Source organism: Triticum urartu, chromosome 6 (assembly GCF_003073215.2).
Source record: "Triticum urartu cultivar G1812 chromosome 6, Tu2.1, whole genome shotgun sequence".
In the NCBI taxonomy this organism is placed as follows: Eukaryota; Viridiplantae; Streptophyta; class Magnoliopsida; order Poales; family Poaceae; genus Triticum; species Triticum urartu.
The window spans coordinates 37,657,182-37,672,422 of record NC_053027.1 but is presented as its reverse complement, the minus strand read 5'-3'; the positions used below and the strand labels follow the sequence as shown (position 1 = coordinate 37,672,422).

Here is a 15,241-nt window from a genome sequence, read left to right as displayed (position 1 = left end):
AGATCCATGCCACAGATAGCGGCGCTCGCAGGCGGCGCGATCCCAGAAATGGAGATGGAGGTCTACTCCTGTGCCCCGAACACCAAGAGGGCGAGGCTCGCGCGACCGGTGACGCCTTCCTCTGGTGGTTTGGCGGTAGCGGCTGGAAGCGGTGAGGGTGCGCCTACCGGATCCGAGGATCAAGAAGATCAGTCTGGTCCCGACCGCATCAGCAACCTACCGGACGGTGTCCTCGGTGAGGTCATATCCCGTCTATCCACTAAGACGCTCGCACTCAAATCCTCGCACGTCGGTGGCGCCCTGTTTGGCGCGCGCTCCTCTGAATCTGGACTGCCGTGAGATCCCTGTCCCACGTCATCAAGTACACTTCGAGTTGGTCACCGCGAACTCCACCACACCGAAGGAACTCGTCCGCGTAACACACACTGGAACTTTTTTTTAGAGGAGAACATGTCAGTGAAGATAATTCCTATGATGATTCGTACCTTCCAGAGGCCATCCTCTCCGGGCGTCAGAGTGCAGTTCGCCGCCTCTGCATTCCGGCGTCCTACCTCGACTGCAGGCACTCCATGGTCAACGACTGGCTTTGATCCCCAAGACTGAACAATCTCCAGGTGCTCGAGTTTTACTACCTGTTCCCGCCATGCTTGAGACAACATGACATAGGGCCATTCTCATGCCCTTCGCTCATGCCATCACCACCAGCATTAAACCCTCAGATTTCCTCCTCTCTCCAAACCATCGCCTTTGCTCTTTGCAAGTTACCAGATAATTATGTACGGGTGCTTAAACTACCACTGCTCAGGAGACTCTCGCTAGTAGATGTTGATGTATCAGACGTCTCATTACAAAGCATCATCAACTCTACTTCTCCTACACTTGAGTCTCTACTGCTTGTTTGGACAGTCAGGCACCATTCCATCAGAATAAACTCACCTAACCTTATAAGCATCGGCATTTCTGGTTACTATGGTAAAATTGTTATAGAAGATGCCTCGTCACTTCAACGGTTGCTTTGTGATGGTGATTGCAAAAAGTTGCGGGTAGTTATCACCTCTGCACCTAAACTACAGGTCATGGGCAAATTATCTAATATATTCCGTGAATCCAGCATCACAAATGACCGTATAATTATTCAGGTACTGACTTTCAACAATACTTTCACCTCCATTCATTGGTACGAACAAGTTCCATGCAATTCAACCTTTACTCTACTAATATTATGTTTTACTCTACATGAAGTGTTTGCCGACAGTCAGCACATCCACAGCGGTTCATTCTATCAAGACGTTGTCTATCAGCATGGATTATGACCTGCACACAGTCTTTTCCTTGGTGGAACACTTCCAAAGCTTGGAAAACTTGTATATGGAGGTGATGCTTCTCACACAGATTGTAAAACACATACCATGCATGGTGCAGAACTCCATTCAACAAAAGGAAAACTTGTATGTAATGGACAAAGGTGTATATAGTCATGGACGAGTATTAGGACAAAACTAAAAAGGAAGCTTTTATTACAACAGAGGTTATAGACTTATTTCTTCCAGCAGAATCACTCTTTATCGAGTTTAACCATTTCAAATATTCATGTTTATTCAGGAAATAGCACCTAATGAAGAAAGTCTTGCGAACGACTGTTCTTGCAAGCACCATCATGATGTTCGTTTGAAGTCACTGACGCTGGAAAGCTATGTTCAATGCGACAAAAGCATTCGATTTGCAACATTCTTTATTCTCAACCCAGCACAGCTGCAGACTATGAGGATCAAGTTTCTTCTTCAGGAACACTTCACGGAAGAATTCTACAAACAACAACAAGACGTGCTTCAGTTGGACAAAAGGCTTCTAAACATGCTTGCCTTAGGTTGTCGCCAAGTTGCAACCACGGGAACTTGGATCTAAGGCACGCATGTGTTGAGCACCTAGATTTAAAGGATCCATTCATTTGTAAGTGCTGAAAACAGTGCTGGAGTTAGATGTTCCCGCCACTTTCCGGTTTTGGAATTTACGTAGGTGTGCTGAAACAATGCCCGTACCTTTTTTGCTCAATTTGTAACCTTACCAACAGTGAACTCGGTATTTCGGTAGATGGCTAAACGGTCTTTTGCTCATGCCGTACATTTCATTAACTAAAAGGGCTTCAAGTCTCTGCATCCACGGCTATGTACATTTGTGACTTTCTGTGTTTCAGTGATAAGGGTCACAGGAAAGGGCGTCAAATCCACAAAAGGCATCATGTGGTATTATATATAGTCATGCTCGCTTGTGCTAGCGTTTGTGTCCCGAATGATTCAGTGAACCACGGTTTGTGAGCAAACACACAGACGATAATGACTTCGTAGAAAAGTTATTTGAGACGCACTGTTCTACCTGTCACACATGCACGACCATGGCAAACGCACGGAAGTGATACGACAGGACACAGGCACGCCCGTGATTCCACGTGCTTCAGTAGCACATAAGGACGTAATTCTTTCCCAGGAAACGGTGGAAACCTACTGCCAAGCACTATATGCATTTGTAAAATAGAAACGCAAACACAACCGTGACCTGTTGTGTTTGAAATCATTGCATCACAGAAGCATCGCAAGCACGGTTATGCACACGAGGTACGGTTAGGCACAGTGTAGGGACATAATTGCAGATGTCACTGCTGTTGCACATTTTTTAAAACCATGGTCTTGCAATCTTTCTGTTTCAGTGTTTCAGTAATTAGGGTCACAACCACGGGCGTCGAATCCACAAAGGCATCGTGTGTTATTAAATAGAGCCATGTTCACTTGTGTTTGTGTTCCGAATGATTCAGTCGACTTGTTCAGACGAAGAAGCACAGACGAGCAGCCCATGAAGGCATACTTTAATATTAGGCAGGGTCACAATCATGTGTTTATTGCGCATGGTCGATGGTATTACACAGAGTCATGCTCGCCTGCGAGACTCGATCAGACGAAGATGCACGGGCGTCTAGCCCACGGAACTGAACCTTTGTCTTACGCACAGCCACGCGCGTTTACTCTATGAAGCACAGAATTGCCTATACGAGAGACACTGATTTTAAAAGCTTATTTCTTTGTATTTAAAAGCACAGACGTGAAGTCCATAGAGACACGGTTCTTTCTTGATAAAGTCTCTACAGCCACGGTTATGTGCGTTTGTGACTTTCTGTATTTTAGTGATAAGGGTCGTAGACACGGGCATCAAATCCACAAAGGCATCACGCGGTATTATATAGAGTCATGTTCGCTTGTGTCTGTTTTCCGAATGATTCTGTCGACTCGTTTAGATGGAGAGGCACGAACGAGAAGCCCATGGAGGCATACTTGAGTATTTGGCAGAGTCACATTTGTGCGCTTACTACAGAAACATAACAGAATTGGATTCCGATGTGAACCCTCACTGTTTACTTTGTGAGGCAATCAATGACCGATCCAAGAGACACTGTCCTTAAAAGCACGGGCAAGAACTCTCTGCAACCACGGTTCTGTACCAAAGAGCCACTGTCAAACGCATGAAAGTCATGCAACAAGGGCCACACATCTAGTATTAGGAAAAGCACTTTATCAACTGGCGTTGCTCCTTTTCTACGCGCACAGTAGGGTGGCTGTGAAAGACACGTTATACAAGCAGAGAACGAAAATCACAATGCCAGGACAAGGTCAAAAGCATGATTGTGAGTCTGGAGTGTCACGGCTAGAATCCTCGAGGCGCATTTCGGTGTGGCCTGTTGAGTAGAAACTCGGTTGTGCGGTAACCAGAAGCACTACATAACGCCCTGCAAAAAAGGTTTGGTTCACCGTTGTGGTGGCTCTATATGCTTTCAGCTCTTTTCATCTTGCCTGCTGAGTAATAAAAATACCTAAACAAGCAAAATCTGTTATGCTTACATTTGCTTTGTTTCTACAACTGCACCAAATAAACTTACAAGCCATTTTTTATAACCACAGTACGAGGACCAGAAACAGTGCAAGGCACCCATCAGTGCAGGGCACCCATCACCATATATAAGACAGGCAACATGCAAGTCAACCATCATGCAGCTCTGTCCGCAACACAGGCACGGTTGTACATCCATTGTGTGCATGATAGGTACATATATAAGACATGCATCGTCGTACATACAACACATCACGGTTACACATGCAGCATTTTAAATCTACTTTATGTCTCTTAACCTTGGTGCCACAGCATTTTGGTCCTTCGGACATACAAAGCCGCAAAACCACACATTTCCTTCATGACTGCACGCAACACAAAAACAAACAAGCCTACACACGGTGCAAAGACTACGACGGTAGTCTGATAAAGTTTACATAAAACCCAAGCTCAAAAGAACGCAACAACAAATAACTCCATACATCTGGACAACTAACACAAGGCCTGATTTCAGCATCCACACCTGAACGGAACCGTCAAATCCATATATTCAAGACTCCTCTTTCTTAAATGCGGACGCGCGTGGCTGCAACTTGATGATAATCTAAGACGTGCATGTTTAGAAGCCCTTCTATGCCACTCCAGAACCCTTTGTTGCTTTTCGTAAAATACTCCCGTGAACTCTGCGGGAGGGGAGGCAAACTTAATGGTCATGGTCTCCAGATCCTTTGCACTAAGAACAAAGAACATCGCAAAGTCAGCGTAACTCCCAGAGCGAACATAATCTTCCAGCGATACTGTCTTTAGACAAACGTCGTGATGTTTGAGAAACTGCCGGTACTTATGACGCCATTTGTTTTTTTCACCACGAGAAATCAACGATCCCTAAAATATAAATGATAGGTTGAAAATACTTAACGTCTATAAAAAGAGATACAGACCATCAAAAAACCAAATGCAACAATTAATTCTACCACCTCCGTAACAAGAAGTTAGACATAGACTTGTTTACATATGGATGTATACAACAATAAATCATGTGTAGGTACGGGAGCATCAATTTCAGTCAAAATTAAGACAAGCATTTCAAAAAGGAACGAGTACTACAGAATGCAAATTTCTGAAGATCATCACCTCGACAAACAAGTTCTCCAGTTTTGGAAAGCATTGCAGCAAATCAACGACAATGTCCACCTTATAATCAATGTATATAAGCAAGGTCTTGACAGATTGACGCATTGTTGTTAGACTGATTGCCTTCAAACCCTTGATGAAAATTAACAGAAGATGAATCACAAAACTAATAGCATAAATGTTGGATGAAATAAAACTTGTTTCCTCACAAATAAAGTTAAGCTAGAAGTATCACAAAAACTCAATACCTCAAGACACGTCAGACGACATGGATACGGTTCAGACGCAGAGACAGCAGTTACCTCCAAGTCCTGACTCTGCATGAAGAATACAACAAAGACCATCAAATTAATAAAACAAACATCAGAACAAGTACAACTCTGTTCCAGTATTAAGGAAAGTCAGTACCTCAAGACACTTCGAGGGAGACACAAACACGAATTCACCCAACGTCTCCAGTTTAGGTGCAGAGACAATGGTTATCGAACAGTCGTCAACCAGACAATCAACAATCAACCGTCGAAGCGAAGGGGTATCCTCAACAACGAGTTCCCCGTGTGGACAACAAATGCCAATGCTTACAAGGTTAGACGAGTTTATTGTGACACGACGACCTCCTCTATTGCAAACAAGCAGGAGAGACTCAAGTGCAGGGCAACTAGTGTGGATTATGCTTTGCAGTGACGCGTCTGATATATCAACAGCCACAAGCGAGAGTCTTTTCATCAGTGGTAGCTTAAGCGTCCCTACGTAATTGTCTGCTATTTGGCAAAGAGCAAAGCCGAGGGTGTGGAGAGAGGAGGAAAACCGAAACACGGACTCCGGTGCCGAGGGCGTAGTTGAAGTGCATAGATCCAATAGAGTTACCTCTTGCGTCAGAAATTCTGGGAAGAGGTAATAGAACTCAAGAACTTGGATATTGTTCAAATTCCAGGATCGGAGCCAGGCATCAATGATGGAGGGCCTGCACTGTAGGTAGCACGCCGGAATAGAGAGGCGGCTAACCAAGCCAGCATGGCCGGACAGAATGGATTCCGGAAGACTGACAACAGGATTTCGACAAAGCCGCGTTCCGGAATAGCATTTGCAAATAGGCTCCTTGGTGAAGGCGCACAGATGAGATATGGTCTCGATATGAACTTTTTCACCATCGTTAAAAAGACAAGAGTCAGAGATCTCGTGGCAGTCGAGATTCAAAGGAGCGATGGGCCACAAAGGATGCCATTGACGTGCGAGGATTCGAGTATGGATGCCATCCTTGATGGGAAGACGAGAGATGATCTCACCTAGGACGCCGTCAGTGAGATCGCTGATGCGGTCCGCACGACATCCCTCTTCTTCCTCATCGGATCGGGAGGGAGCACGGTCGCCGCTTCCATCCCCTCCGACGACCAGCACACCACCAGAAAGTGGCGTCACCGGTGGCGCCACTCTCGACCTCTTAATGCTACGAGCAGAGCTTTCCATCTCTACCTCCGTTGCTGGGGTGGCGCCGCCCACGACCAGTGCTCACCGAGGAGGATCTGCAGAAATGGTTTACCGCCTGTCAATCCACGCGAGACGCCTTAAATACCCACGACGGGGAGCGGAGGGGTCCAGATTAATTACTTCTTCTATTTTCCTTTCTGACAGGGGGCCCGGGTTAAGTACTACCCGTACCAACTCAATGGTAGGTGACTGCTTGAAACATTAAATAGAACCACCGCTTTCAAGGTACAAGATGCACTGTTGCACACGCAGACCAGGCACGGGGCGTGCCCGTCCGTGTATTAATTATTTATTACGGCACACATTCAATAGAAGAATCTGTTTGACGCCGGAAGCATGGTTCTACAGTCATCTTGCCTCTACGAGCAGCAAAATTTTCCACGGACACGTTCACATTTAAGTCAATAGAAGATTCAAGGCCGGGCCTCTGCTTTGCAAATGATTCTGCTGAAACGCTCCTGTCACGGCTTGTCACGTACCAGACACACAGTACGGCTTGGCATTGTCACGTACCAGACACACGGTCCTGCCTTTGGCATTGTGACGCACTGTTCTACGTGCCACACAGGCATGTACAACAGTTCGTGTCTACGTTCGTGTCTCTTTGTGTTCCAGATGACTCCATTGACTCTAACACCAGGAGAGGCACGGTATGGAGGCCCAGAGAGGCATGCTTGCATTTTACGCGGGATCACAATTATCACAGGCACGGGCATGAAGCGCGTAGAGGCATGGTCTGTGGTATTACATAGAGTCAAGCTAACCTTAGTCTTACGCACAACCACGGGCATTTACTCTGTGAGGCACGGAATGGGCTATATGAGAGACCCTGTTTTTAAAAGCGTATTTCCTTGTACGGGCATAAGCACGTGCATACAGCATAGAGGCACGGGCGTTTACTCTGTGTTTTAGTGTCAAGGGTCACAAGCACGGGCATACAACCCTCAAAGGTCTTCTAATTGCATAGAGTCACGCATAGAGGTTTTCTAATTGTATTCACAATGAGTCGGTGGAGAGGCATGGTTTATTATTACCCGGAGTCACGATTGTGCGATTATTACGGAAACCTAATAGAATCGGGCGACTGTCCGTGTTACAATTGTTTTCTTTGTAAGATTTTAACTCAAATGCACGAACCGTCAAGTGTGTCAGTGTTTCAAGTAAGAGGTCACCTTCGTGTCTCTTTGTGCTCCAAATGCATCCGTTGATCTATAACCAGGACTGGCAAGGTAAAGCTCCTCAGGGAGGCATGCTTGTGTTTTACGTGGAGTCACATTCGTGCGTTAATTGCAGAAACCCAACGTGCGTGTTACAATTAAGTCACTAGAAGATTCAAGGGCGTGCCTCTGCTTTGCAGATGATTCTGCTAAAACGCGAACAAAACCAAGTGAATGAAGTGATGACAGAACCACGACTTTTCAAGAACGAGACACACGGTCCTGCCTTTGGCATTGTAAAGCACTGTTCTACATGCCACACACAGGCACGTCCATGATTCCACGTGCCTTACTAGCAACAGCAAACGCCATGAACCTACTGCCAGGCACTATATCCATTTGTAAAATAGAAACGCAACCACAACCGTGACCCGTTGTGTTTGAAATCTTTGCATCACAGAAGCACCACGTGAAGGCACATGAGGCATGGTTGGACATGCATCGCAAGCACGGTTATTTGAACTACTTACAGTCATGCATTCATAACAGAAAGAACATGAGTTAGAATAGGCGAGGCACAGTTACCACGAAAGCCACGGTTATGCAGCCCCAGAAGCACGACCGAGATTCTGTGCTTAAAAACGTTTTCGTTCCATAACGGCGGGCATGACCATGCAACCGTGAGAGTCACGGTTGAACACTCACCGGTGGCATGGCCGTGGCTGCCTGTGCCCTCAGGTTAATTTTATCTCTCTGTCACGCAGTAGAGAAGCATGCTTGTATGCTTACAACATCCACGTTCAGAAACCGACGCGGCTGCGGAAAATAACAAGGAAACCTGTGCCTCTAATATTTTCGTTCGCCGAGTAAAAATACATAAAGAAGCAAAAGGCGTTCTTATTTAAATTGGTTTTGTTTCTATAACTGCAGCAAATTAACTTACAACCCGTTCTTATAACCACATCACAAGAAAATAAACAATCCCCACCAATTTCTTGCTATTTCATCGCTCCACGTGCGGCCTTGTTTTTGAATGTTCAACAATCCATTCTTCCTTCTCGACCCTTGTGCAAACCCACCCTTCTGCGTAGCTATTCAACCTATTTACCTGTAAAATTAATATTCATACATAAAAACAAAGCGAAATATTGCGGTCATCATTATTTTTTGCTCACGTCCTGTTTAAGCTGCATTATTACCTTTTAATTTTTCTATTCATACTGTTCTCCGGTACCAAAAAGTCTCCACTCAGACCTTTCCTTTCTGAAAATGGACTGTGCAGATTCCGTGCCTTGTCCCGGGCTTCCCTGCACGCATTCTGTGTGCCTGGCTTGTGTGATGTTTGATTCTGGCGTAGATGCAAGACTTTGGTAAATGCTCCCTGCTGTCAGTGCGGTCGTTGGAATTGCTGGCATTTGACGTCTTCCTCCTGGGCTTGGAGTGCATTGTCCTGAGCCGTTTGATGTCCTCGATGGTGTTGTCGGTGTTATCGGCCATTTTCATTGACCTTGCCCTCTTCTCCTGCTGCGATTTCCCCTTTTCCTCTTCAATCCTCATCCTCTCCTGCACTTCTGGGTTATCCGGACAGTTTGTTTTCCTGTGACCCTTTTCCCGACAACGGCCGCACTTGGTTGCGGCTTTGTAGCCTTTTCCTTTCTTCTCAGAACCAGCTTTGATTTGATCTCCTTTTTTCGTACCCTTTGAGCCACTCATGGGAGGGTTCTTGAGAGTTTGGACAAGAATGCCTGTGTCTGGTTCCTCGGCAAGTGCCACCATGACTTTTATTTTCATATCTACCGTACACTCACGCATCACACGGTATGCCTTCTCTTTTCTGCATGCATTTGAATAGATATCCGACAACTCAGTGTAAGCGAGGCCGAATCTCATAGTTTCATCATCTTGTATGGTGATGCTATCACCTTGACTAGTAGACAAAACTTTCACACTCTCTGATAGATTCCTGGTCCATCTGGGGATGACAAAGGATTTTGGAAGTTGATCGATCATGCCTGTTTGGTCCATCACCTTAAGGACATGGTAGCACTGAATGCCATCCCTACTCATTTTCTTGCAGCTGCAACTGTATATTTCTTTTTGCTCATCTACATCTACCCTGAACTCAGACCTGTCAAATTCCTCGCTGGGATAAGGTCTCCACACTTTATCTCCAGGATCAATAATCTTTTCTAAAAAATACTGCCTCCCCTTTGCCAGATCAGAGCACTTGAAGTAAGTCCGGTTCCGTAGCTCCAGCTGGAATTTCCTGAAAATTTCATTCATGTATACTTGACTTGCTTGTCTTTCAATCGGAAAACCCATCTCTAGTGATGGCGCCTTCTCTTCTGTTTGGTATCTTTTCTTGTCAAGCGTGGCGAGGCAATTTTGCTGAATCGTGTGATACACAACAACAAACCTTTTTATAGTGTCCTTGTGGTCGACGTAATTCTTCCACATCGAATTCGTACTCTCACTGCGAGTGGTTGTTGACGAGAAAGGATAGAAACAGTCCTTGAAGTAGGCCGGCACTCAAAAATTTTGGAGTTCCCATAGCCTGTTCAGATGTTTGTTGCCTTCTGCCTTGTGCAGAGAAATTGCTGCTTTCTAGGCACGCTCAAACTCGTCTTGATCTAGTGAGTTTTTGACGATTCGAAATATATCATCCGACATCCCTGGGTGCTGCGCAAACACTGCTGCATTATTTTCCTTCAGGTTCTTCCTAATATGCCACCAGCAGAACCTGTGCCTCGTCCTCAAAAGAGCTTCCTTTATTGCAGTCTTCATTGCCTGGTCCTGGTCTGTAATTATGTATTTCAGCTCTTTACCTCCCATTGCCTCGACAAACGTGCTTAGGAGCCACTTGAATGACCCTATTTTCTCATCCTTCAAAAGGCCTACTCCAAATAGGACGGTCGACCCGTGGTTGTTGACACCTATAATTGGTGCAAATGGCAAGCCATATATATTCGTAGAGAATGTGGTGTCAAAAGACACGAACTCTCCATATAGATCATAATTCATCTTACACAAGGAGTCTGTCCAGAACAGGCTGCGCACTACATTGTTCTCTGTCTCTTCCACATGGTGGAATCCCAGCCTCCACCTCTGCATATCAGCAAACAGTTTCATGGTGTCTGCGATATCAGTGCCGCGCTCTCCAGCCCTGTCCCGGCATGCAATGTTGCTTATGTCAATCGTGTCGAACATAATTTCTCGCCTCGATTTCCCCATGGCAGCAAAAATCTGCATAACCTTCCTTGGTTCTAACCTCGCCTTCTGCAGCACTTGTATAAAGAATTTCTCCTGAGGTGTCATCTTCTTATAGCATCTCATGAACTTCAGCATCCAATCAGATGGGTGAAGCTCGTGGTTGTGCTCTAGACGCACATTCTTCAGATACCATTTCCTCCTATCTGTATCCCTCTTGGCTGTTATTTGGACAGGGCAGCTTGTCTGGATCAAGCAGTTGCTCCTTCTCTCCTTAACATGTCTCTCAGTTGTTTTATTCTGCCCTTCCTTGGTGCACTGAAAAACCTGCTTGTCAAGCTGTTGATCATATGTCGATCTTCTGCTCGTTGATCGCTTGGCAGCAAACCCAACCTTTCTAGCATATCTGCAGAAAAAGAAAAAGCACTCATCCAATGATCCGAATACCATACCACCTTCTGGTTCAACCGCTTCGGTGACCTCCTGAATCGTTGGGTATATGAAATCTTTAAACATGTCATCCATTTCTTTCTCTACAATGGTCGGCGGCGCCATGATGATTCTATCTACCGTGTCTTCGTTCGTCTGATCGCATTCACTTCTGACGACATCAGTCTCATCACCAGCCACAGGTCCACTTACAGCGGAGCTGCTGCTGCTCCGTTGTTTGTCACGCCCAGCAGAATCGTTTCTGTATGCCACGACCAAATCTATAAATGAGTCTGCCTCTCCAATGTTGGATTGTGCAATGCTGCTCCCTGTTTCTCCGGCACTCGAGCAACCAAGGGACTGTGCTGCTTCTACCATGTAATCCGTGCTGGCGCTGTACGCTACTTGCTGCTGTGAACGTTGCGTTTCCTTCGAAATGGATGGAGAACTATGACATTTCTTCCCCTCATCTGTTATCCCCTCCGCCAAATCCTGAACACATGGCAAGAAACATAATTAGATATCCAGAGCAGCATATGCATTTTTTTTATTTCTAAACAAAAGATTTAAATGACTCATCAGGGCTCATCTGGTATACCAAAACCAGACCCGTGCCTCTTCACCGAGTATAAGCAGTACACCAAAGGCACTGTTCACATGACGAATGTGACCATGCTACACACACATCTACACAAAGAGGCACATATGTGCTTCTGTTTACACCATACAACCGGAGACGCACAACAACAACCTATATAAAATAACAACTGCACATACAGCCGTACAAGACAGACAGCCGTCCTCCTGTTTTCCACATTACCATGTTCTCCCATAAAACTGTTTGTGTGTTGAATTGAAAAAGCATAGTTCTGACATCACCTTTGTTTTCCCATGCATCTCTTGTCCAGCAAATCTTGGCGACAACCTTCATGCATTGGTGATTTCACTAACGATTTTGAATGACATCGGAGATCCTTTGGAAGGACCCCTCATGTTGAACGCCACAGGTGATCCTTTCAAAGGACCTTGCCTTATGTTTTCATCAATTCGTGGACTACCGCGATACTTGCTTCCTTCCTCGCACACCTGCGTGTGGAAGATACTGCAATTTAAATATACCAGACGAAAACAAAGAAAAAATTGCTCACAAAAAAATATACATTTGCTTTAAATGTTGTTGCACGTTCATATATGCTGTCACCTGTATTGCTTTCTGATTCTGCTGTATGGTAGAGCTTATTGCTCCTATGTTTGATTTTGTCGTTAGGCTCTTCTTGCTTGTGCAAACCGTACCGAATCCTTGAACACCAATGCTTTTGTTGCCAATGATCCTTCTGCTTGCATCAAAGGAAATTCTGTTACCCTGCACCTCTTCATTATGACCGCCTACAAACGCTGGGCCGTCACAACACCCACTCTACGCCTTTGTGGGCATCTGTGTCTTCAATCCAAAAAATAATTAGAGGCACGTGCGACTAAAACTTCCACATACGTTAAAACCAGCGTTTGAAATTTTCGTCGTTACCTGGACAATCTGCTTAGAGGAGTCTATGCTGCTTAGAATGCTCCTCTTGACAGGTGTCTGTTGCACACCATGCTCCTGGTTGGGGCGTTTGCCAAGAACTTGTATCTCACTCTTGACTCCAATTATTCCAGCCCGCATGGCATGTGCGTGTTTGACAGCATCTGCATCCTTGATCTTCTTCTCGTTTTGTAGTAATTTTTTTCTTCCACCTCTCGATACTCAACTGCAAAGTAGATGCACATGATAAACAGATATTACAGCATTCATCCAGGATATATAAATCATTTTTGTTGTTGTTAATGATCTACTATTTGGTGTTCTCAGTGGTGACACCTTGACAGCAAACGTCCCAGGAATAAAAGACCAAACACTAATGTTCAACTGCCTTACTATTACCTGCCTCCCATAATCCTTGCCGATGTCGTTCAAAGACCGACCGTCCCTGTTGTCCTGACCAGATGACGCACTCCTGAACATCTGCCCCGAAAAAGAGACGTAAAAAATATAAAGGTTATAAACCTACAGTATCAGTGTTAAAACTTTTCGAAGTCGTTATCAACAGAGATATATTTTTAGATATATTTTTAGTTCTATGTAATTAACAAATATAAATATATACATATATTAATTTTTCATTAAACTACAACCTCAACCAAAGTGAGATCCTCTCATGCTAATTTGCCTGTGCAACACTTAACACAAAGATAACCATGAAACCTAACAAAAGTAACAACATCGTATTACAAGGACGAGAGGATACAAAACAAAAAACAAATTCAAATCAAAGCTATAGTGTAAAACTAAACAGTTTTATTCTATGAATCCCGACCACAACAAATTCCTCAATGAGTTGAATCTCGTGTATCAGGAATCGCCACGCAAAAGGTGCATTGATAAATTTTTTTACTAACCTTTGATGTCCGAATCTTATGCGCTGATTGTTCGGAAGTCACACCTTTCTAAATTGTGGAGGGATCTGCTTCCCTGCAGCTTGTCAGCGATCCCCTTCAATGATTTTGAATCTCGAAGAGAGATAAAAGAGAAAGAGAGAGGGAGAGAGAGAGAAAGAAAGAGAGAGGCTACTTCATTTTTTTGCGTGCAGGAGAAGAATAACCTGATAGGTGGGGTGAGTTTTGCGATGCATGAGAGATGGGCATGTTTTTTGGGCGTGACGAGATGTGGTAGGTCGACTTCACTTGACCGTCCACAACACTGACAAGTGGGATCTCAGTTACTAATTCCTCTAAGTCTCTCACTAACTTGTGGGGTCGGCCTTATATGAGTCCTACAAGGAGTACCTCCATCTGAGGTGTGAAAATGTGTAGGTGGACTTCAAGCTCATACTGACATGTGGGCTCTCAAATAGTTCCTTCAAGTATTTGACTAACTTAGGGGTCGTCTGCAGATGAGTTCCAGATCTCTCTCCATCTAGCATCGGTGGCGACAGGCGAGCTCTCCAAAGGAAAGCCAATCCTGATCCCTCCGCAGATTTCGCTCGTCACTGAAAAATTATCGGTCTCCTTCATCTCACTCGCCTTGGATATCCTGTTCAGGTAATCCATTGCATTCTCACCATGATTATGCCACCGATTCAACGTTTGAACAAAAAAAATTACCGGTGCTAGCAATTCTGCGGGCTGCGTACACACCGCATGTGCGCAACACAACAGGTGGGGCGTGATTTGAATATCGGTTCCGCATCCAATTATCTTCAGCTGGTCCGTGCTCAAACTGTTGCGCCGTCTTAACAGCAGAGAGGTTACGGATTTAAAATTAGGACTCAGCTAACCTCACTTTAACCATGCAAACTGCATGCTTGTGCCGTGGTTTTGCTAACTTGAGTTATATCTCCAGCCATGCAAAACTTAAGCACTCGTCTTAGCTAACCAACTAGAGACAGGTCAAATTATTTGTATAGATCCGCAATCTATAGCAGAGATCCAAAGGATTTACGTCCATTTTTGCAAAGCAGTTACTAACTCAGAGTTAGAACCCGTCTTAGCTAACCAGTCTGTTGATGATAGTCTCACATGGACTGCTAACAACTGTCGTACATAGCTGACCTGATAACGATGATGTCTCATGACCTCTTATGTAGAGTTCGATGAGATGGATTCCACCCCACAGCTGTCGGAGACTCAGGCTCAGTTTGTCGATGGCACGGAGATTGTCACCCAAGATTTCATGGTTCATGACCAACTAGAGACAGAGAGACTAAGGATCGAGTTAAAACATGCAGCGCACAAAAAGCTTTTGAGGAGTACAGGACAAAGAAGCAGCTTGCTGCCTCGAAGTAGGTGTTTTTATCATGCATCTCGCGTGTGTCGTTGAAATTTCTTTGGAAATCAATGCCTCTCATTTCTATCTGCATTTTTAATCACAACTTAAATATTTATCTCTGTTTTGCCGACTCGGCGTTTATATG

At 44.8% G+C, this 15,241-nt stretch overlaps 1 pseudogene; it reads right to left on the bottom strand.

Annotated features, from left to right (window-relative positions):
- Positions 1-8,759: 8,759 nt before the first annotated feature.
- Positions 8,760-14,120, bottom strand: LOC125516503 (annotated as a pseudogene).
- Between the last annotated feature and the right edge of the window lie 1,121 nt (positions 14,121-15,241).